This window comes from Aethalodelphis obliquidens, unplaced genomic scaffold (genome assembly GCF_003676395.1).
Source record: "Aethalodelphis obliquidens isolate GAN/ISIS:26980383/991018 unplaced genomic scaffold, ASM367639v1 scaffold40, whole genome shotgun sequence".
Taxonomy (NCBI): Eukaryota; Metazoa; Chordata; class Mammalia; order Artiodactyla; family Delphinidae; genus Aethalodelphis; species Aethalodelphis obliquidens.
Genome location: NW_020837984.1, coordinates 9,405,997 through 9,429,667, shown reverse-complemented (window position 1 = coordinate 9,429,667; position 23,671 = coordinate 9,405,997). Strand labels below are relative to the sequence as shown.

The window sequence follows — 23,671 nt, the reverse complement described above, 5'->3', positions numbered from 1 at the left end:
TCTATTATATATATGTATAATTTTTAGGGGACATCTATATGCATTATCTCAAAAAAGAATTAAATTTAAATCTTTATTTGAGATGTAAGAAGTATGTCATAACTGTCACACAAGATATATAATACAAGTATGACACAAAGACAAGTATGTCTTATGAGCCATCAATATCACACCACCTGTGTGTGCATGGGCATTAGGAAATTGAGGACATGCCACATTAAAAATGAAAGATGACATTGACCCCTGAAGTCTAGAACATGTGAACCAATTAAAAGTTGTAAGGAGAAAAAGGAAAGGAAATTAAAAGATTAGTCTTTTCTGAGAAGATGTCAAGCAGGTGGAGATAAGGTTCCCTTTCAACATTTTCCTTAATAAGCAAGAAATAGGTATGTCCTATCTTTATACTTCTGCTAAAATGCTTCCTTTCCTTTAAACGGGAAGAAAACAGGACATAATGTTCTTTTAATGAGTCTACTATCTGAGCCTCTTCTAGGTATGCAAAGTACCATTCTAGGCCAATTACTCAATTGTTGCTTTGATAAGGTCTGTCATACTAATTCAATATTTAAATGATTCCTTAGAAAATATAATGATAGTAAATGTTTTTAAAAGGAGAAATATATTCTCTTACATGTTTGAAATGCTGTCCTAATAATAGATGATGGACTCTTTTTAACTTACAGATTAATCAGTGTATATGCACTATATGAAGACCAAGGCTGGAAGAAAGAACTATCAGAGTATCTTTGGCATAAGAAATTTCGTAAGTAAATCTCTCTGTGTTGTTATAAACTTGGATCATATTTCATAAAATTTCTGAAGTCCATCAGAAGAAAGACCTACTCAAAATCAGTTACTTTTTATTAATTAAATGTTCTAAGTTTCTTAATGAGTGTGGGACCTACCTTTACAAACTCTCTGATGTTCCTAAATATCATTAGGAATCAAAGTAAAAGTAAGATTTTCCTAAAAATATCAATATTAGACTATTACCCTATCTGGTGTCCAAACATTTTGAAACAAAAATCAATGCGAATGGCTTAACATGGTTTCAAAACATAATATTAACATTGGAACTGTCTTGGAAATTTTAGAAAAAGTAATTGTAGCTACACATCTTCCACTGTGTGAAAGCTCAGGAAGAAAATGTTTTGCTTTCTCTTATACTTTAAACTACATCCATTTCTTTCTTTTGAAAACCCCCCACAATTAGCAAAAGGGCTTGAACAGAACTTAACCTTTATTTATGATTATGTTTTTGTCATTGACATAAAGCGCCACTTTTGAGTGCACAAATGTATAGGTCTAAATTAAGTAATTATCTCCCACACATAGTTTTCTTGCAACACAGTAAAATGTTAAAGCTATTCAGTAACAAATAGTATTTTTGTTTGTTTGAATTGTCTATGATCATTAACCAACTGAAAAATTCTTAGGAGCTATTTTTACATTATTAAACTTTTTCATTAAAAATACACCAAACACCTAAGCAGGACATGGGACTTTAAAAGAGCATTCAGGTCGATACAACTAATGTGCAATAGATGAAAACATGATTTTCTTGAATTTCTAGGACTACTTTCCATAATTTTTTTTTTTTCAAATGCTCCCTTGAATAGGCTGGAGAATAACGTCTTCTAACTAATGATTTGAGTTATCTGAAATCTGTTAGTTAAGCCAGGGGTCCCCAATCCTGGGGCCGCGGACCGGTACCACTCCGCGGCCTGTTACAAACCGGGCAGCACAGCAGGAGGAGAGTGATGGGCGAGCGAGCGAAGCTTCATCTACTGCTCCCCATCGCTCCCCATCACTCGCATTACCACCTGAAACCCCCCTCATCCATGGACAAATTGTCTTCCATGAAACCGGTCCCCGGTACCAAAAAGGTTGGGGACCAATGAGTTAAGCAATAGTTGGCTAATTTTTTTAAAAGACAGAGACAAATATATTACTCCCAAATTACGTTGACTGTAGTTTTTAGCTTTTTTGCCTTTTTATAGCTCAGAGGGTACATTGTGGGTCATGATTATCATTATGAGATACAGCACTCTACATGGGAAAGTGTAGGAAACATAAACATTGAATTTAAGGTATGCCATGTATATTGTTCTTTACTGTAAACCCTTTGTTTACTTGGCACTGAATACCTGAATTTTAAGTTCAGAAGTCTTTGAAAAATACCTGGTGTCCTTTTTTGCTCACGAAAGTATGGTATGGGGGAAATTCAATTATTTTACCTTCCTAATACCTTGAATTCCTGATAAATTATAATCTCTCTTACCTTGTAGAAACGCTTTTTAGATGCTGCCTTATTCAGTATTAACACATAATCGAACCTGGTATTAAAGTGTTGGGACTATTTTTGTTGGGCCCTGTGACACAAAATTGTGTTAGCGTTTATTTAATATGCCTATTTGTACTATTTCCCAATATAGAAAACTTTATCTGGTTTCATTAGAAAAGAAATATTCCAAAAAATTTCCAGATACTCGAAGCTCATTTCTTTAAATCCACAAATGTTTTATTTTCACCATGTCTATTTTTAGACTTTTAAAAATATGCCATACGTTTTCTTAGACAGAGAGTAATCAACATAATGTAACTAACTGGTTGTTGATTATTCAGGTCTCGATTTTACACATTCATTATTGTACCATTTTTACATTTAACCATTTTATGCATTACCCAAGGCCCTCACAGGCTGATGTAGTGTGTTCAGGGCTGTTTCCTTTCATATAGAGTGGTCTAGGCTGAAACGCTGTCTATGAGCCTGTGTTTGAGTAGTGACGTGTAGGAGAAAGAAATTAAGCTTCCAACCACAGGTCCACTGTTGACTAGTTATGCAATTTGGAGAAATTTATTTAACTCTTTACAGCTTCAGTTTCTTTATCAGCAAAGTGCTTATGCTAACTTGCAGAATGGTTGCAAAGAGAGAGTTAAATAATAACTGTAAAGGGTCTGGTACTCGCCAACCCTCAACCTCCTTCCTTGTTCTGCTGTGTGTCAGTTCTTGCTCCTGCCATCTCTCTTCTCTTACATTTCCTTGTCACTTGTAGACTGTGACAGCAGGAAGCTCCTCAGATCTGTTCATCACTGTATCTGCCACGAATACCTGACGGTGTGGTCTCTGGTAAAATACCTGTGTTTGAATCCTGACCCTATCCATGTCTACTGTGTGCTCTTGGGCGAATTTATCAACCTCTCTCCACCTCAGTTTCCTTGTCTGTGAAATGAGGGGACTCATAGTACATACCTCATAGGATCGAATTAGCTATTTCTGTAAATATCCCTCCCACATAGTAAACATACAATAAATATAAGGGTCTGTAATGACTGGAGAAAAAAAACAATTTATTGTTTCTAATCTTCTGTGGCCCCAGAAATGAAATAATCAAGTTTATTTAAGTGAGTTTAAGTATTAGACCAATTTCTACTAATAAAGTTTGTGAGCTTTAGTATAGCTTTTTTTTTTTTTAAATAAATTTATTTATTTTTGGTTGCATTGGGTCTTCGTTGCTGCACTCAGGCTATCTCTAGTTGCGGCGAGCGGAGGCTACTCTTCATTGAGGTGGGTGGGCTTCTCATTGCGGTGGCTTCTCTTGTTGCAGAGCACAGGCTCTAGGCACGCGGGCTTCAGTAGTTGTGATGCACAGGCTTAGTTTCTCCATGGCATGTGGGATCTTCCCAGACCAGGTCTTGAACCCATGTCCCCTGCATTGGCAGGTGGATTCTTAACCACTGTGCTACCAGGGAAGCCCTAGTATAGCTTTTTAAACCTTTTTTTTTTTCTTTTCTTTTCCTTTCTTTCTTTTTCTAGCAGCTCAGAAGTTTTATTCTTACCTCTGGGTTAGTGGGCCCTATTTTGATTGCTGAATAAATGATCTCAAGATAATTAGCATTTTTACCATACAGGACTGTGAGATAACCGATGTTTTTTTCCTACTATGTTATTTTAATCCATTTTCCCTGTTTTATTTATAGAGATAGATTTGAAGTTTCTTATAAGCTAACCAGTTTGCCTGTGTTGTCACATATAAATGTTTGCCTTTTATTCACATGGCCAACCGTGTCAATAGCCAAGGCCACAATTCAGCATGTCATCAGTAAAAATTCACAGCAGTTGTATTTCTAAATCTTAACACCAAACACATCTCATAATTGAATAGAACTGTCAGATATTTACATTATATATTCCATTTCTTTGTGTTTAAGTATCACCTATGTGTCTTCAGTTCTTAGCTCCTTCGAATCCTCTAGTTGAATAATCCGTTGGAATTTGGAAATGGAGAGTAAAAATTGAGGGTAGATGGCTATTGTTGAGGAGTGAATAGTAACATTGTTTAGGAGAGCAAAATAATCGCTTAAGTGGTATACATTCATGGTTCAATTAAATCTAGAAATTGAATAAACAAAAGTTTCAAGTGAACCTCAAGTTATGAAAGGGATTATTTCTTATTTTGTATCAATCTCACTATACCTATAAAACAAGGTTTTTACTGTGTTCCTTCTTATGCTTATCAATCAAGACATAATTCGACTCTTGATCATAATATCAGTATCAATATCAGCAGAATTCTAATGGCAATTTCTTCCCTCTGTGTTAAGAGTTACACATAAGCTCTAAACAGGCACAAGTTATCATCAATGTGATAATTCTCTTCTGTTTCCTGGACATGTTTGGTTACCCATGAGATTGAAGGGACCACTTGAACCACACACTCGTTAGGTTTGGTTGCCCAGGATCTAGGTGCAGCAGGCTAGAGACTGGAAATTCCAAAACTTTCCCACGGAACAGATGAGAGCTTGAGGGACAGGGTATTCCTGGCAGGATCAGAACATTCCAGAAGGCATTTGGCATTTGCTCAGTGATTGCAACATAGCAGATATTTTTCCAAGGGGGAAGGTGAGAGGCAACAGTGACTGCCAGTGAAGACCATTCCCAAATCTCAGATCTGACTCTAAATTAGTGACAGGGTCACTAATCAGGCCCTTTGTGACTCTCGCAGCTTTACATGAGGATCTGTCTTCAGAGTGATTTGACCTATTCTGATTTTCTTATTACATATCACCTAGTTGTCAGCAACCCCTAGCCCAGTCTAACCCTCCAGTGTATTATCTGTTGGAATTTGGAATTGATGAGGGTCATAGCTATGGTTGAGGAATGGATAGCAAATTGCTTTGGATAGCAAAATAATCTCATAAATGTTATCACAGGGTTCTAACTGAACAATGAAATTTAGAAATGGAGTAAACAAAAGTTCAAACTGAACCTGCAATTACAAAAGGGCTTATTTTCTTATTTTATATCAGTCCTACTACTTCATGTGTACAGACAAGGTTTTCACTGATTTTTTTTACTGAATTTATTCTTCTCAATCAGTAAAACTACTTCTGAGTGACAGAGCTTTCTTGAATTCTAGTCTTCTGGGAGGTAAGAATTACTTTTCACAATTCTCCTAAATATTGTGAAATCTGGCCAATCAGAAACTAAAATGTAGATGTCTATCATAGTAATGATAATCTCATTAGCCAAGTTGCTTTCTTTAAAAGTATATACTACTGGTGGACTTTTTCAGCACCATTTTCCCCTCTATATCAAGAGATTATTTTTTTCATTTTCCAGATATAGTCTCTGAAATTCTTAAATCCAGGGAGAAACCAGTGAGTGCAAGCAAGATGTCCAATAAACAAAGGGAGACCCAGGCTAACACACCATGACTTAGGACAGACTATCGTGAGAGTGTGTAAGAGAGGGAATTATAGGAGAGTTTTACGGGAATCCTGGTTGAGGTTGGGAAGGAAACTGGAGTCTCTGATGTAGGGATACAAGTGTTGTGGTCAAGGGTAGTAAGATAGCACTAGAAGTGTCTCTGGGACTTGACTCAAAGAAATGCCTTAGTCTGGATATCTGACCTGGAGGGAAATTTTAAGGATGAGACCAAAGCAAAAGTCTAGTGGTGTATTTTCTTGGAAGTGTTGTCACCTCCCCCCAAAATGGTACTAGTGCGTAGAGGTGGGAAAGGGTAATTGTTATGGTAATGTTTGGAGAATATGCTGTATCCCCTGTAGTATCCTGGGTAATGTTCTTCACTCCAGCATTGGCTTAGTATGTGAAGTAGAAAACAAAACATATGACTACAATTTATAGAGGTCTTGGGAGGAATAAAATCTATCTCAACATGTAAATCACAGGCATACAGTTTTATTTATTGTACTAATCTAATGCCACTAAGTTAATCAATCAGATTTATAACAAATTGTTCTCTAAGGTTCATGCCCACGTTGAGACAATTTCCTTTACCCATATGCATTCTGCAATCACTTGGTCTATTCTTACTAAAGTTTCCCATACATATACCCTCAAGTCCAAGTCAGAATTGTTTTCCTTTTCATCGGCAAGGCAAAGTCTTTTCTGTTTGTGCCCCACCTCTACTTCTAGTAGTAGATCTAGTAGTGATTCTTCTAGTCAGCAGACATCCTCATTAGGTAGTATGTCTCTCATTTCCACTTCGTTGAAATATCTTAGAACTGGATTTTTTGCCTTAATTAAGTACTCAATTCTCAGTCTTCTCTTTCTTTCAAGTCATATATTTGGCTAGTTTTTTAGACACTTTTATATTTATCTTTCTGGACCTCATGCCATTTCTACCTCTACATATGATATTTTTTTGTCGCCTAGATAGGATTCTTTTTTAGTAAAAATGTCAGCATATCTAAAACCCAATATATTTACATCTTCTATCACAGTGAGTCATGATAACCCTTAAATCTACACATATTTGAGGGTGGGACACCAAATCAAGCCCAAGACTCATGGGAATATAGTCCCATCAAGTTTGCTGAAAATAGGAAATTTATTCTTCTTTTTATCTGCCCAAATTCTGGGGATTCGGAAGAGATGACAATCCTGTTTTATATATACAGTTGATCCCTATTATTCGTGGAGTACATATTTGTGAATTTGCTTACTCACTAAAATTTACTTGTAACCCCCAATTCAATACTCATAGTGATTTGCAGATCATTCATGAACGTATGAAGAACAGACAAAATTTGAGTCACCTGGTGCTCACATTAGTACCTAAGACTGAGAAAGGCAATGCTCTGCCTTCTTGTTTCAACTCTCACACTGTCAACAGGTGTCCTTTTTGTGGTCCATTTAGTGACAAATTTTTCACATTTTTGTGCTTTTCGTTGGTGATTTCAATGTCTAAAACAGCCCACAAATGTAGTGCTGAGGTGCTGTCTAGTGTTCCTAAGTGCAAGAAAACTGTGATGTTGCCTTTGGAGAAGATATGTGTTAGTACAAGCTTCATTCGGCATGAGTTGTAGTGCTGTTGACTGTGAGTTCAATGTTAATGAATCAACAATACATATTAAATAATGTGTTTTTAAACAGAAGTACACATAAAACATGGTTATGTACTGATCAGTTGACTAAAATGTTGGGACCGGACACTCGCAGGAACTTAACCTTGTATTTCCTCTAAGAGCAATCATTCAGTATTTGCTAGTTCAGTGTTCACAGTGACTTTATCAAACATAACTATTACCAGTAATGAGATTCAATGGTGCATGTGTGTGTGTGTGTGTGTGTGTGTATTTTTCCATGTAGTAAAATTACTGCAACTGGCTAATACCTCACTAAACAGCATATTATAGTGTATAAGCCCCTGAAAAGTCCTGTAAGTTAAATCTAGTGACGTTTTATATATATATTTATCTTTTGATCCAACAATTGTATTTCTAGAAATCTATCCCAGAGTTACAGTGGCAAATAAAAGAACATCAATCACTACGAATCTTCTAGTGGAAGTGCACAGCACCCCCTTTGATAGTCTTGACAAAATTGAACCTGAATCTGATTATGCCTCTAGATCTAACTACTAATTTGCAGAAAATGCAAAGGACAGAGGAATATGTGAAATATATGTGGATGCAATCAGCAGAATCCAGACGAGAGATTCTACTGGACAAATTACCTGGATTCTTTAACAACTAACAACTGCCATACACACACGCGTGCATGCACACACACACACACACACACAGCTTGGAGCTTAAAAGAGACTTAATAATCACTGGTAGTTTTATACAATAATGTTCTTAGCAGCTTTATTCTCATTAGCCAAAACTTTGCATTAAGCAAATGTCATCAACAGGAGAAAAGATAAACATATGTAATAGTGATAGCAATTATAAGAAACAGATTGATCCAACAACAAGGATGAATTTCACAGGCATTATACTGAGAAGAAGCTGAACATAAAATAGTATAAAGTTCTAGAACAGGCACTAATCAAAGTTGTGATTGCCAGGGAGGAGGTAAGAGGCGCAGGGGAACCATCTAGGGAGAGGGAAATGTCCTGTGTGATGACAGAGGTTTACATACATATATCCATTTGTCAAAACTGTACAACTAGGATTTGTATATTTAAATACATGCACATTTTACCTCAAAAGACTGTAAAAAATAATTGAATGGAAATTGGAGAGTAGGTGGAGGTATAGATGATACAAGAATGACAGACTGTTGATCATTGTTGAAGCTGGGTGTTGAGTACATATATTATACTGCTTACTTTGTATATGTTTGGAAATTTACATAACACAAAGGTTTTATTTTTGTTTTTTTTTAATAGAGAGAAACTTAAGAAATATAACAACCAATGGCATTTATATTCTTTTTTGGATCTCAGTTCATAAAAACTGTCTGGATATTTGAGGATATTAAGGAAATATTCAAGAGAGGGTATTTTTAGGTGTGATAATTGCATTATAGTTATGTTCTTAAAATAAATAATCCTACTTTTTAAGAGACACATATGGAAATACAGATGAAATTATATGGCATCTGGGATTTGTTTTGAAATAAACCAGTGGGTGTGGTAGAGGTAGAGATGAAACGAGATTGACCAGGAGTTGAAAATTGTTGAAGCTGGATGATGGGTACATGGGGTTCGTTAGACTACTCTCTGTCATTCTGTATATTTGAAATTTTCTGTAATAAAAAGATTTCCAAGTACTACATTTTAAAAAAAGTACTCCCATAAATTGAAAAACTCCAGGCTGGCTAAGTCTAGTCAAATGGATGGAACTGTATCTCTACTAATGTTCAATGCTGATTCTATCTGAGAAGAGACGGGGTAGATTGGGGACAGGAGCCTGGGCTGGTAACACTAGAAGGGGGCGTATGGTGACTCAGGTTGGGAGGCTGGGAGCTTTGCATGGTGACACAGTGGGGTGGGGTTGTGAAGAAACTGAGCTCTGAGAGGTAACTGTGGAGGCAGGACAAGCAGGAGACACAGATGATTAAGGCAGGATGTGAAACTGCATGGGGGAATTATGTGAGAAAATATTAAAGCAGTACCAGTTCAAGAGAGGTAGTTGTGAAGAATCAATCCTCAGAGAGGCAGAACTCAAATAGGAAATTTCTATTGGCAAAGTCCAGGATTCCTGTACTTAAGTTTACAAAGAGATTAAAACAAGCAAACACACAAACAGAAACCAAAAAAACTGAGGAGTTTAAGCAGTAACTTGCTACTTTACTTATTAAAGTAACTCAGAGGACTAGAGGAAACAAACATGGAAGATTGGGTTATGGGGCACCTACCTAGCTGGGAGGATGAAATAGGGAGAATTAAAGTGAGTATCGTGAGATTATAGTCTTATAACTTACCAAATTTAAATATGATTCTTTACCCAAGACCCTCTCCCAACCCTACCCTGGCTTCCCAGTATTCCCTAACCATGTAACAAGAGTTTCTATAGTACCACCTGAGACTGTAATGCTTAACAGTCAACGTGGTTTTTTTTTTACTTGAATACTAATGAAGTAGTATTTTAGAAAGTTGGATGTGTTCTTAAAAGTAATGGTATAGGGCTTCCCTGGTGGCGCAGTGGTTGAGAGTCCGCCTGCCGATGCAGGGGACACGGGTTCGTGCCCCGGTCCAGGAGGATCCCACATGCCACGGAGTGGCTGGGTCCGTGAGCCATGGCCGCTGAGCCTGCGCGTCCGGAGCCTGTGCTCCGCAACGGGAGAGGCCACAACAGTGAGAGGCCTGCGTACCGCAGGGGAAAAAAAAAAAAAAAAAGTAATGGTATATGGCTAAGTATTTGAAATAGTTTTCAAAAATAATGAAAAATAGGTTCCTCTATCATGGCAGACTGAGCTAATTGGAGCCACCTTTTCTGATACAAATATATAGACATGCTGGGTAAATATAACAACAGAAACAAAAATGAAGCTTGAGAGAAAGAGAAATCCCTGCTGCCAGAAAAAAAAATGTTGTGTCAGGGGGAAGGGACTCAAAGTCAGAGACCTGAATCTAGGCCTGAGGGGCTGGGGGCCAGGGTTTCAATGCCCGCATGGGGACAGGAGATGTGCCCTCCCACCTGCAGTGCAAAGGTTAGAACTGGGACTCCTGCTAATGCCAGGACTTCTAAATAGCTGCACAATCAGTGAAAAGGAGCTAGAAAAGTTTTGTCTACCAGACTAGACAAGTAGCAAGCAGTTTGTTTTCTATTCTGAGCTCTGAGTAGAGAAAAAAATTCTCCTTGGAGAAATCTAAACCCAAAGCTTCATAATTGGTGACTATAGGGTCTGGATTTATACTACCTTTGTGATAAGAGACTCTCAAGTTGAGAAACTTTCATAAAAACTAGTCCAGGTAGTAAAAATATTATATACATATATATGTATACAATATACACATATATACATATATATATGATAAAGGACTTGTAACTAGAATATATAAAGAATTTCTATTAATAATAAAAAGAAATTGTAATCAGAAAATGGGCAAGATTTTAAGTTAAACTTTTCAAAGAAAGGATTCCCAAATGGCCAATAGTCTTACAAAAAGTTGCTCTAACCATCAGGGAAATGGAAATAAAAAACACAGTGGGATTCTACATACTCACTAGAATAGCTAAAATGAAAGTGACAGAAAATAGAGGTTGGTGAGAATGTAGATACGTAAATATAAATAAGCATTTATTGTAAAAAAAATAACAATGACAGCTGACTTTTAGGGAGTTAAGAACAAGGTAGTACTAAAAACAATAATATGGAAGGTGGGGCAGGCAGGGTATGATCAGAATCTTTCTGAATTCCTTGTATTGTTTGGGAGCTGCTTTAAAATGTTGATTAAATAAGTATACCCTATTAAAAATCTAAGGGTAACCATTGGAATGATAGATATGGAATGTATAACCACCTAACCAGTCAATGCGGTTGGCATTTTGAGTAAGACATTTCTCCTTTGTGCAGTAATCCTGGCCCTGCCTGTGAAATGCCAATAGCAGTGCTCAGTCATTGTGAAAAACAAAAAGTGACCACACACATTTCTAGATGCCCCCTAAGAGATCGGTGACACCACTAACTGGGAACCATGTTATGAGAAGGATTAAATGGGGGGAAATAAGGAAAACGTGAGCAGATCAATGGAAGCTAGGAAAGGGAAGAATCAATTAAGGACATTGTCACATCCATTGGTTTTCTTTTGTAAACTCTTAGATTTAGAAAATATCTTAATTTGTTTTAAAGAACACTCATTTACCATCTGTATTTTTGCAAGGGTATTTTGTTTTGCAAAAAGATTCCCATTTCCTCTATCACAGTCAGAGGTACTGTCCTTTTCTATGAAATCTTATCTGAAAAAGATATCTACAACCTTATAGACAAATTTTCCACCGTAATGTATCTATTAAAGTCAATAAATTAATAATGGAATATCTCAAAGATTTAGAATCATATATTAATGATAATCCTTAACTGGTCTGAATATATAAAGCATTGGTTTTTCAACTATAAGTAATTTGTTGGTTAGACTCAGATCTAATCTTTTATTATTATTTTCTTTTATCAGGTTTTTAATCTTGAATAAGAAAATTAAAATTTTTGATAAAATATTTTTAAATTTCTTATATCCTTTCACTGTAAATATTGAAATACTCCAAAAGATACTGCTTTGGAAAAAGACACTAGGGACGTCTTAGCTGCCAAATGCAATGGGTTTTTTCAAACTTCATTTTACCCAACCTCCCCCATTCTAAAACACTTTCCTCCTTTGGAGTCCATGATAATGCATAATGGGTTTCTTCCTACTTCTCTGCTATTCCTTCTGTTTCATTCATGAATCTCTTTCTTCCTCTTGCCAGCCCTTAATGTTGGTATTCCTCAAGATTTTTTCCCTGGTTCTCAAGGGTCAAGCTCTGAGCTCAGACAACCTGGATATGAATTCTAGATTCACAATTTTGTATAGTTCAGTAACCTCAGGCCTATAAGCCCTGGTTTATTCAAAGTTAAAGTATTGTATTAGTTAGGGTTCTCCAGAGAAACAGAACCAATAATATACACACACACACAAAGATATTTGGCTTGCACAGTTATGGAAGTTGACAAGTCCTAAGATGTGCTGTCAGCAAGCTGGAGACCCAGGAGAGCTTATGATGTAGTTCCAGTCTGAAAGCTGACAGGTTCAAGACCCAGGAAGAGCCAATGTTTCAGTTTGAGTTCGAAGTCAGGGAAAGTTCAATGTCCATGCTCAAGGCAGACAGGCAGGAGGAAAAGCCTCCTTATTTGCAGAAGGGTCAGCCTTTTTGTTCTATACAAATTGGCCTTCAACTTATTAGATGGGGCCCACACATTAGGGAGGACCCTAATGTAAAGAAGATTAGGGCCTTTACTCAGTCTACCAATTAAAATGTTAATCTGATGCAAAAACACCCTCAAAGACACACCCAGAATAATGTGTGTTTTTTTTGGTGTTTTAAAAAATTAATTTTAATTATAATGGGAAAATAGGAAATAACGATAGAACAACCTAAATGCATATGTAGCTAAACAGTATTAAAAAAACACTACAAAAATATATATATATATTTTAACATCTTTATTGGAGTATAATTGCTTTACAATGGTGTGTTACTTTCTGCTTTATAACAAAGTGAATCAGTTATACATATACATACGTTCCCATATCTCTTCCCTCTTGCGTCTCCCTCCCTCCCACCCTCCCTATCCCACCGCTCTAGGTGGTCACAAACCACCAAGCTGATCTCCCTGTGCTATGCGGCTGCTTCCCACTAGCTATCTACTTTATGTTTGGTAGTGTATATATGTCCATGACACTCTCTCACTTTGTCCCAGCTTACCCTTCCCCCTCCCCATATCCTCAAGTCCATGCTCTAGTAGGTCTGTGTCTTTATTCCCGTCTTACCCCTAGGTTCTTCATGACACTTTTTTTTTCTTAGATTCCATATATATGTGTTAGCATACGGTATTTGTTTTTCTCCTTCTGACTTACTTCACTCTGTATGACAGACTCTAGGTCTGTCCATCTCACTACAAAAAACTCAATTTCGTTTCTTTTATGACTGAGTAATATTCCATTGTATATATGTGCCACATCTTCTTTATCCATTCATCTGTTGATAGACACTTAGGTTGCTTCCATGTCCTGGCTATTGTAAATAGAGCTGCAATGAACATTTTGGTACATGACTCTTTTTGAATTATGGTTTTCTCAGAGTATATGCCCAGTAGTGGGATTGCTGGGTCGTATGGTAGTTCTATGTGTAGTTTTTTAAGGAACCTCCATACTGTCCTCCATAGTGGCTGTATCAATTTACATTCCCACCAACAGTGCAAGAGTGTTCCATTTTCTGCACACCCTCTCCAGCATTTATTGTTTCTAGATTTTTTGATGATGGCCATTCTGACCGGTGTGAGATGATATCTCATTGTAGTTTTGATTGGCATTTCTCTAATGATTACTGATGTTGAGCATTCTTTCATGTGTTTGTTGGCAATCTGTATATCTTCTTTGGAGAAATGTCTATTTAGGTCTTCTGCCCATTTTTGGATTGGGTTGTTTGTTTTTTTGTTATTGAGTTGCATGAGCTGCTTGTTAGTTTTAGAGATTAATCCTTTGTCAGTTGCTTCATTTGCAAATATTTTCTCCCATTCTGAGGGCTGTCTTTTGGTCTTGTTTATGGTTTCCTTTGCTGTGCAAAAGCTTTGAAGTTTCATTAGGTCCCATTTGTTTATTTTTGTTTTTATTTCCATTTCTCTAGGAGGTGGGTCAAAAAGGATCTTCCTGTGATTTATGTCATAGAGTGTTCTGCCTATGTTTTCCTCTAAGAGTTTGATAGTGTCTGGCCTTACATTTAGGTCTTTAATCCATTTTGAGTTTATTTTTGTGTATGGTGTTAGGGAGTGTCCTAATTTCATTCTTTTACATGTAGCTGTCCAGTTTTCCCAGCACCACTTATTGAAGAGGCTATCTTTTCTCCACTGTATATTCTTGCCTCCTTTATCAAAGATAAGGTGACCATATGTGCGTGGGTTTATCTCTGGGCTTTCTATCCTGTTCCATTGATCTATATTTCTGTTTTTGTGCCAGTACCATACTGTCTTGATTACTGTAGTTTTGTAGTATAGTCTGAAGTCAGGGAGCCTGATTCCTCCAGCTCCATTTTTCGTTCTCAAAGAATGCTTTGGCTATTCGGGGTCTTTTGTGTTTCCATACAAATTGTGAAATTTTTTGTTCTAGTTCTGTGAAAAATGCCAGTGGTAGTTTGATAAGGATTGCATTGAATCTGTAGATTGCTTTGGGTAGTAGAGTCATTTTCACAATGTTGATTCTTCCAATCCAAGAACATGGTATATCTCTCCATCTATTTGTATCATCTTTAATTTCTTTCATCAGTGTCTTATAATTTTCTGCATACAGGTCTTTTGTCTCCTTAGGTAGGTTTATTCCTAGATATTTTATTCTTTTTGTTGCAATGGTAAATAGGACTGTTTTCTTAATTTTACTTTCAGATTTTTCATCATTAGTGTATAAGAATACCAGAGATTTCTGTGCATTAATTTTGTATCCTGCTACTTCACCAAATTCATTGATCAGCTCTAGTAGTTTTCTGGTAGCATCTTTAGGATTCTCTATGTATAGTATCATGTCATCTGCAAAGAGTGACAGCTTTACTTCTTTTCCAATTTGGATTCCTTTTATTTCTTTTTTCTTCTCTGATTGCTATGGCTAGAACTTCCAAAACTATGTTGAATAAGAGTGGTGAGAGTGGGCAACCTTGGCTTGTTCCTGATCTTAGTGGAAATGCTTTCAGTTTTTCACCATTGAGGATGATGTTGGCTGTGGCTTTGTCATAAATGGCCTTTATTATGTTGAGGAAAGTTCCCTCTATGCCTACTTTCTGGAGGGTTTTTATCATAAACGGGTGTTGAATTTTGTCAAAAGCTTTTTCTGCATCTATTGAGATGATCATATGGTTTTTATCCTTCAATTTGTTAATATGGTGTATCACGTTGATTGATTTGTGTATATTGAAGAATCCTTGCATTCCTGGAATATATCCCACTTGATCATGGTGTATGATCCTTTTAATGTGCTGTTGGATTCTGTTTGCTAGTATTTTGTTGAGGACTTTTGCATCTATGTTCCTCAGTGATATTGGCCTGTAGTTTTCTTTCTTTGTGACATCTTTGTCTGGTTTTGGTATCAGGGTGATGTTGGCCTCACAGAATGAGTTTGGGAGTCTTCCTCCCTCTGCTATATTTTGGAAGAGTTTGAGAAAGATAGGTGTTAGCTCTTCTCTAAATGTTTGATAGAATTCGCCTGTGAAGCCATCTGGTCCTGGGCTTTTGTTTGTTGGAAGATTTTTAATCACAGTTTCAATTTCAGTGCTTGTGATTGGTCTGTTTATATTTTCTATTTCTTCCTGGTTCAGTCTTGGCAGGTTGTGCATTTCTAAGAATTTGTCCATTTCTTCCAGGTTGTCCATTTTATTGGCATAGAGTTGCTTGTAATAATCTCTCATGATCTTTTGTATTTCTGCAGCATCAGTTGTTACTTCTCCTTTTTCATTTCTAATTCTATTGATTTGAGTCTTCTCCCTTTTTTTCTTGTTGAGTCTGGCTAATGGTTTATCAATTTTGTTTATCTTCTCAAAAAACCAGCTTTTAGTTTTATTGATCTTTGCTATCGTTTCCTTCATTTCTTTTTCATTTATTTCTGACCTGATCTTTATGATTTCTTTCCTTCTGCTAAATTTGGGGGGTTTTTGTTCTTCGTTCTCTAATTGCTTTAGGTGCAAGGTTAGGTTGTTTATTTGAGATGTTTCCTGTTTTAAGGTAGGATTGTATTGCTATAAACTTCCCTCTTAGAACTGCTTTTGCTGCATCCCATAGGTTTTGCGTCATCATGTCTCCATTGTCATTTGTTTCTAGGTATGTTTTTATTTCCTCTTTGATTTCTTCAGTGATCTCTTGGTTATTAAGTAGTGTATTGTTTAGCCTCCGTGTGTTTGTATTTTTTACAGATCTTTTCCTGTAATTGATATCTAGTCTCATAGTGTTGTGGTTGGACAAGATCCTTGATACGATTTCAATTTTCTTAAATTTACCAAGGCTTGATTTGTGACCCAAGATATGATCTATCCTGGAGAATGTTCCATGAGCACTTGAGAAAAATGTGTATTCTGTTGTTTTTGTATGGAATGTCCTCTAAATATCAATTAAGTCCATCTTGTTTAATGTATCATTTAAAGCTTGTGTTTCCTTATTTATTTTCATTTTGGATGATCTGTCCATTGGTGAAAGTGGGGTGTTAAAGTCCCCTACTATGATTGTGTTACTGTCTATTTCCCCTTTTATGGCTGTTAGCATTTGCCTTATGTATTGAGGTGCTCCTATGTTGGGTGCATAAATATTTACAATTGTTATATCTTCTTCTTGAATCAATCCCTTGATCATTATATAGCGTCCTTCTTTGTCTCTTGTAATATTGTTTATTTTAAAGTCTATTTTGTCTGATATGAGAATTGCCACTCCAGCTTTCTTTTGATTTCCATTTGCATAGAATATCTTTTTCCATCCCCTCACTTTCAGTCTGTGTGTGTCCCTAAGTCTGAAGTGGGTCTCTTGTAGACAGCATATATACGGGTCTTGTTTTTGTATCCCTTAAGCCAGTCTGTGTCTTTTGGTGGGAGCATTTAATCCATTTACATTTAAGGTAATTATCGATATGTATGTTCCTATTCCCATTTACTTAATTGTTTTGGGTTTGTTATTGTAGGTCTTTTCCTTCTCTTGTGTTTCTTGCCTAGAGAAGTTCCTTTAGCATTTGTTATAAAGCTGGTTTGGTGGTGCTGAACTCTCTCAGCTTTTGCTTGTCTGTAAAGGTTTTAATTTCTCCATCAAATCTGAATGAGATCCTTGCTGGGTAGAGTAATCTTGGTTGTAGATTTTTCTCCGTCATCACTTTAAATATGTCCTGCCACTCCCTTCTGGCTTGCAGAGTTTCTGCTGAAAGATCGGTGAGAATAATGTTTAACCAAATATCTGGACATTCCATTAGCCCAGTGAAGTTGATACATAAAATTAACCATTGCAAGTACTTATCTCATAGGGTGGTAGCAAAGATTAAATGAAATATTATACAGCAGTTGCTTGGCACAAATAAGATCTTAATAATGCAGTAAATATTAAATACTGTCATCATCATTACTCTACACACTCTTCCTGGGTGATCTTATCCACATTCTTGGATTCGGTGATGGGATGAGTCCTAAATATTTATCTTATGTTTACTGATTATCATAGAATTCATTTCAAGCTTACATGTCCAAAATAAAATTCATCATTATCCTTCTCTACAAAGTTGCTTCTCCTCTAGTGTTCACTATACTAATGAATAACTCCAATATGTAATGCCCAGTTACACAATCAGAAACCTCCACATTATTCTTCCCTCCTTTTCCTTTTACCTCCCACATCCAATCAGCCATCAAGTCCTGTTCAGTCTGCCTCTTAAATGTCTTTGGTATCTTTCTCTTCTTTTCATGCTCCACAGCTATTTAGTTTGTCCATCATTTCTCACCTGAACTATTGCATATTCTCTTAACTGATCACCATGCTCAAAGATAAATATGATTTATGTCACTCCTCTGTTTAAAATCTTTCAACAGTTCCTCATTGCCAAACTTCTTGGCATGGCACGGCAGGGCATACAATGACTTTTGTGATCTGATGCCAGAAAATTCCCCCAACCTCAACATTCAGGGTGCCCATGTTACACCCTATGATCTGGCCATACTGAACTGCTTGTAGTTCTCTAAATAGGCCCTGCTATTTCATTTTTCCATGTCTATTCTTAAAGTGCTACTTATACTGAAATGTCCTTACTTACCTGATGAACACCTTCTCATTTTTCAGGACTCAGCTCAACCACCAACTCCTCTTAGAAGTGTTTTCTGACTGCATTCTCATGAAAAATTGATTATTCCCCCGTCTACACTCTCACTATTCCCTGAACATCATTCTAGAAAAGTGCCTATAAAATTTTATTGCACTTATCTATTCACTTGATTGTAAGCTTTTTCTGGGTTGGGAACATGGCTAATTAATCTTTGTGTCCGTAGCCTGGCACCATAGTAGATGCCCAATAAGTATGTGGTGAAAGAATGAATGCATGAAATTTGAGGTACAAAAATACAAGTAATTATTCCATGAGTAAATAAATCGATAGGGATGGAAACACAATCTAAATTTTCTCTTCATGAGTTTTCCACTTCTCTCATTATTCAGTATTTTTTAAAGTTCCAAAATAACTGCTGGCACTCATGTTGGTTGGACTAATACTGAGAATATATAGGCTGCATTCTTTGGTGTACAAGCATACTCCTTTAAAACATTAAAATCTTAACTAGCTTGTCTTTGACATTTTCCAAATATATCTAAAATGTCAGAGCCAGCATTTGGGGCCTACAAATCTTTTGAGTGAAAGCCCAGGCCTTCAAATTGTGTGCCATTCACAGGTTTAAAATAGGAACATGTTCCATGTTGGCTATGAGCTATTTGGAGACTTTGAGGACATTAGGAGAGAATAATTTTATTTGGGGGAGGAATGTTGGAAGGTAGGAGTTTTGAGAGAGAACCTATTTATTATCTGAATATTGAAATGAACACACACACATGCACGAGCACACACACACATACTTTATTACTCTCAAATCCAAGAATCTCAGCAAGAGTCCAATATGCAGTCCAAAATGCAGTCTGGGGTTTTTCTGATCCCAAAGGGAAGGCTGCCTGAATTTTTAGCAACAAAAAATAGCTTTTAGCATACATGAATTAACAGTATATAATCATTTGTCCATATAAAGTAAGAGAAATTTGGACTAAACATAAAAAGATATGTTCACTTGCAGGAAATTAAAATTTTCCAATAAAAGGAGAAAAACAAGTTTGCAACAGTTTTTTCAACTCACAAGAAAAGTTTGGTGTGTCCAATTTCCTCTGCATCATTTAGATAATGCATTTAGATAAATCTAGTAAATTAGATTTATCACATGATGTTTTAGAGAAAGGTACCAATATTGTGATTTTTCCTTATGTTCATATCCTAAATACCATTTTTATTTGCTTGGGGGAGAGTAGAAACATAGTTTTAGTTGATTTTTACATAGTCATACAGTAGAGGAAATGCTGAAATTTACTGAGCAGCTTCCCAAGATGAAAAACTTTTTAGAATTTAAGGGATAAAAATAATCCAACTTGTTAGTCCCTTAGGATTCACTTTCTTACTGAAATGGCTAGATATCTGAATATACCAAATTTGAAATTGCAGATAACAATAGATTAGCTACTTCAGTCAAGGAAATGAAGGTATTAAACTAGATATGTGGACTGAGTAGATGGTAATCAGAGGTACACTCACTTTCCATGACTGAACTGTCCTCTGTTCAAAGGACTGCAGATTTTGAAGAACTATACAGAACTGTGTGGTGGATACAATTTCAAAAAGAGATTCACAGGTTTTAGTATATAAGTGAATGCCACCTTGATTTTCTACACCTAACTTTGGAGCACAAACCCCACCATATGTCTAAAAGGTGGTACATCTATCTTATTTTTGTGGATCTGTTTTAAAGTAACATATATTGACTGAGCATTTACTATATTCCAAGGACTACGCTAAGCAATTTACATGTATCTTCTCCTTCAAGAAAAACTGAAGAATTAATAGTAAGTGATGTTCATACAAAAGATGAACTATCCTTGGAATTATAGTGACAATTATGAACTCCAGAACATGTGTTGAAGTTATTGGCCATGTGGCCAAATTCTGGGCAATGTGCGGGTCTGCCTGATTCTGGGAAATACACTTGATGAAACTACTTTTAGGCCTGTGGCTATTCTGATTAGGTTCAGCTGTACATAGCACAGACTACAAAATAAATATGCCTTTAAACAAGATAGAAGTTTATTTCTCTTTCACTTAAAAGAAGTCAGGATGTGAAAAGTCCAGAGCTGTATGTCAGTTCCATGGTCATTAGGGACACAGATTTCATCTATATTTCTGTTTTTATTAGCTATACCTATTATTATCTATACCTGTTTATTATTAGCTATACCTGATTGTTTTATTTTTGAGGGCTGTTCTAAGGTTTAGAATATGCATTTTTAATTTATCAAAATTTACCTTCAAATAATAGTATAATGTAAATTCTAATGATATAATTCCATTTCCTGCTTCCATCCTTTGAGTTCAAATAGTTATTGTGGTCAAGCATTTTACTTCTACTTATATGTTATAATTTTTGCTTTAAATAGTCAATTATCTTTTAAAAATTTTTTAAATGAGGGGAAAGTCTTTTATATATTAACTCATGTAGTTATCATTTCTGGCACTTTTCATTCTTTAGCATAAATCCAAGTTTCCATGTGGTTTTGGTTTTTTATGCCAAAGAAGTTGCTTTAACATTTCTTGTAATGCAGTTCTGCTGGCAACATTCTCTCAGCTTTTGTTTTCTTTAGCCTTCATTTTTGAAAGATATCTTCTCTAAATATAGGATTCTATGTGACAGACTGTTTTTTCTTTCAGCACTTTAAAAATGCTCTTTCATTGTCTTCTGACTTGCATAGTTTCTAATTAGAAGTTTACTGAATTTTTGTCTTTGTTTCCTTACACATAACCTACCTTTTCTTCCACCAGCTGCTTTTAATCTTTTCTTATCACTAGTTTTCAACAATTTAATGATGTCTTTTGCAGTGGTTTTTGTGAGCATGTGGGAATGTGTGTGTTTATCCTGCTGAGGGTTTACTGAGCTTCTTGAGTCTCTGGGTTTATAATTTTCATCAAATTTGAAAATACTTTCAGCCATATTACTAATAATTTTTCTATCACCCCTCTCACCCTCCTCTCGTCTGGAACTCCAGTTACACCTATATTAGAATATTTGGTATTATCCCACAGATCACCAAGGCTCTCTGGTTTTTTCTTTTTTTCTTTTTGGTTTTTGTTCTTTGTGTGCTTTATTTTGGCTAGATTCCACTGTTATGTCTTCAAGTTTACTCATCTTTTCTTATGAGTGCCTAATCTACTTCTGAGGGTTAATCTGATCCAGTGAAAATTTTATTTCAGAAGTTGCAATTTTAATCTCTAGAAATTCTATTTTTATGTCTTTAATTTCTCTTTCAGTATATAGAACATATTTATAATAATTGTTTTAATATTTTGACTGCTAATGCTACCATCTCTGTCATTTTTGGCTTTGTTTATTGACTTTTTTTCCTGAAAATGTAATAGATTACATTTTCCTACTTTGTAATATGTCCTAGTTCTCTTGCTAGTTCCAACGCATCTTCATGCTCTTCCTGCCTACTCTTTAAGTGCTGATGTTCCCAGCACTTAAGATGTAGGCAGGAAGAGCATGAAGATACCTTGATGCTATTATTGGCTCCTCCTTTTCTGCTGTGCATTCTCTCCCTGGCTGATCTCATCTGCTCCCAGAATTTCAGTTACCATCTATATGATGGTATGCTCCGATTATATCTTCTGCTGTCCAGATTTCTCTTCAGAGCACTAGATTCATATGTATAACTGCCCACTCCACTTCTCCACCTAGATTCAGAGCCATCTCAAACTCAGCATATCCAAAATGAACTCGTCAAATTCCCCCTCAAAATCTGCTCAATGTCTTGTATTCCCTAACTCAGTGAATGGCATCACTGGCTCATAATCATACAAGCCAAACATCTGTGAGTCATCATCTTTCTCCTTCCTTGTAGTAGATATTGTGGTTCTCCCCTTCTCAGCCTCCATTCTTCTTTTTCTAGGTAATTACCTCAATTTTCATTGGGATAGCCACACCTTGTCATCACAGCTTTGGACCTAGAGGCAGGGCATATGTCTTTATCCTAAGATAACTAACCTCATGCCATCCCCTGGCCACCATGAATCAATTCTTGAGGCTTCTGGGAAAGTTTTCTCTCCTTTCTAAAAGAGTTTTCATAAATACTTGCTCTTCTTCTCTTCTTGGACCTAGATGGTGAAACTCACAGCCATAAGAATTGTTGGCAACGTAAAGCCAATACTAAGGAAAGAAAAGCAGTGAAACAAGAAAGAAACGTGTCCTTAATGACAACACTGAGCTGTTGAATCATTCAGCCCTGTAGCCCATCTTTTCACTGGACTTTCTATCTAGACAGGTCAATATTGGTTTATTGGTTAAGCCAGTTAGAGTTGAGTTTTTTGCTGCTTGCAACCCAAAGCATCATAATTGATAACTTTCCTTCACCCTTCACCCCCAAACACAGGAAATTTACTCACTAGGTTCTAGTAATTCTATTCCTTAAATAGTGTGTGATTTCCCTCAGTTCTGTCTCTTGCTAGTGCCAGTGCCAGTTCAGGCTCTCTTTTTTTAAATGCATAAAATGCATTTCTAAAGTGTATACCTTACCAAAATTTCATCTGCTTCCAATCCTGGCATGGCTTTCCCTTGCTTCTAGAAAAGACTCTACATTCTTTGTGTATTGTACAAGGTTCTTCATGATCTGTCTCCTTTACCTTCTTGTGTCTCCTTTTGCCACTCCCTTCAATCCCATCCTACCACAGGCAATGCTGAACTCTTTGCTGAACCAAAATACTCTTTGCTCTCACGCCTCTAGCACTTTACTCTCGCTGCCCTAACCGTAACCCTAACCTATGCTCCCAATACTCTCACTCACTTCTCCCTTCTCCTTCCTCCACCAGAGCACACAAACACACTAACGCCTAGTCATCCTCAAGTTTAAATGTTCTTTGAAGCATTTCCTGACCCTGCCTGAGTCTGGGGTAACTGTGTGTTAAGGCACCTAGTGTACTTTCCTCCTAAAGTATTTATCACACTGAGTCTGTTTATTTACCTGGCTCCTCCTCTGCACAGTAAGCACTTTGAAAATAATAAATCCTTCTTTTACATTCCTGTATCTCTATTTCTGGGAACTAATAAAGTGCCTGAGACATAGTATACTCAATAAATGTTTTTTGAATGAATAATTATGTGGTCTGCAAACATAAGGATACTTGATCTCGAAACTCTCTATCCGAAAACCTTAACTTTTCCTGTATTCCTGATTTCTAAGCATTAATCTTTTTCTTCCAGAATATGGGGTTCTAGGTAGGCAGAGAAGGAAAACAAAAGAGCTTGGGACAGGCCGCCTATAGTCCTCTGGAGATCCACTAACATGTCCTGCCTTTCACCACTCTCCTCCACCACCTATTCACACCTGGGTGCCCCTTGTGGGTGTCGACTTAGCTGATGAGCCCAACAGCATACTCAGACCTTGCTTCAGATTTCTCTTATTGCCAAATGAAAGCTG

At 36.5% G+C, this 23,671-nt stretch overlaps 1 protein-coding gene across 1 annotated transcript in view; it reads left to right on the top strand.

The window, feature by feature from the left end:
• The first annotated feature begins 741 nt into the window (after window positions 1-741).
• PELI1 (pellino E3 ubiquitin protein ligase 1) overlaps window positions 742-23,671 on the top strand; it is a 72,376-nt gene continuing 49,446 nt past the window's right edge. The window contains exon 1 of the mRNA XM_027131825.1: window positions 742-763. The gene's annotated coding sequence lies outside the window, so the exon portion shown is untranslated. The remainder of the gene's footprint in view (window positions 764-23,671) is intronic.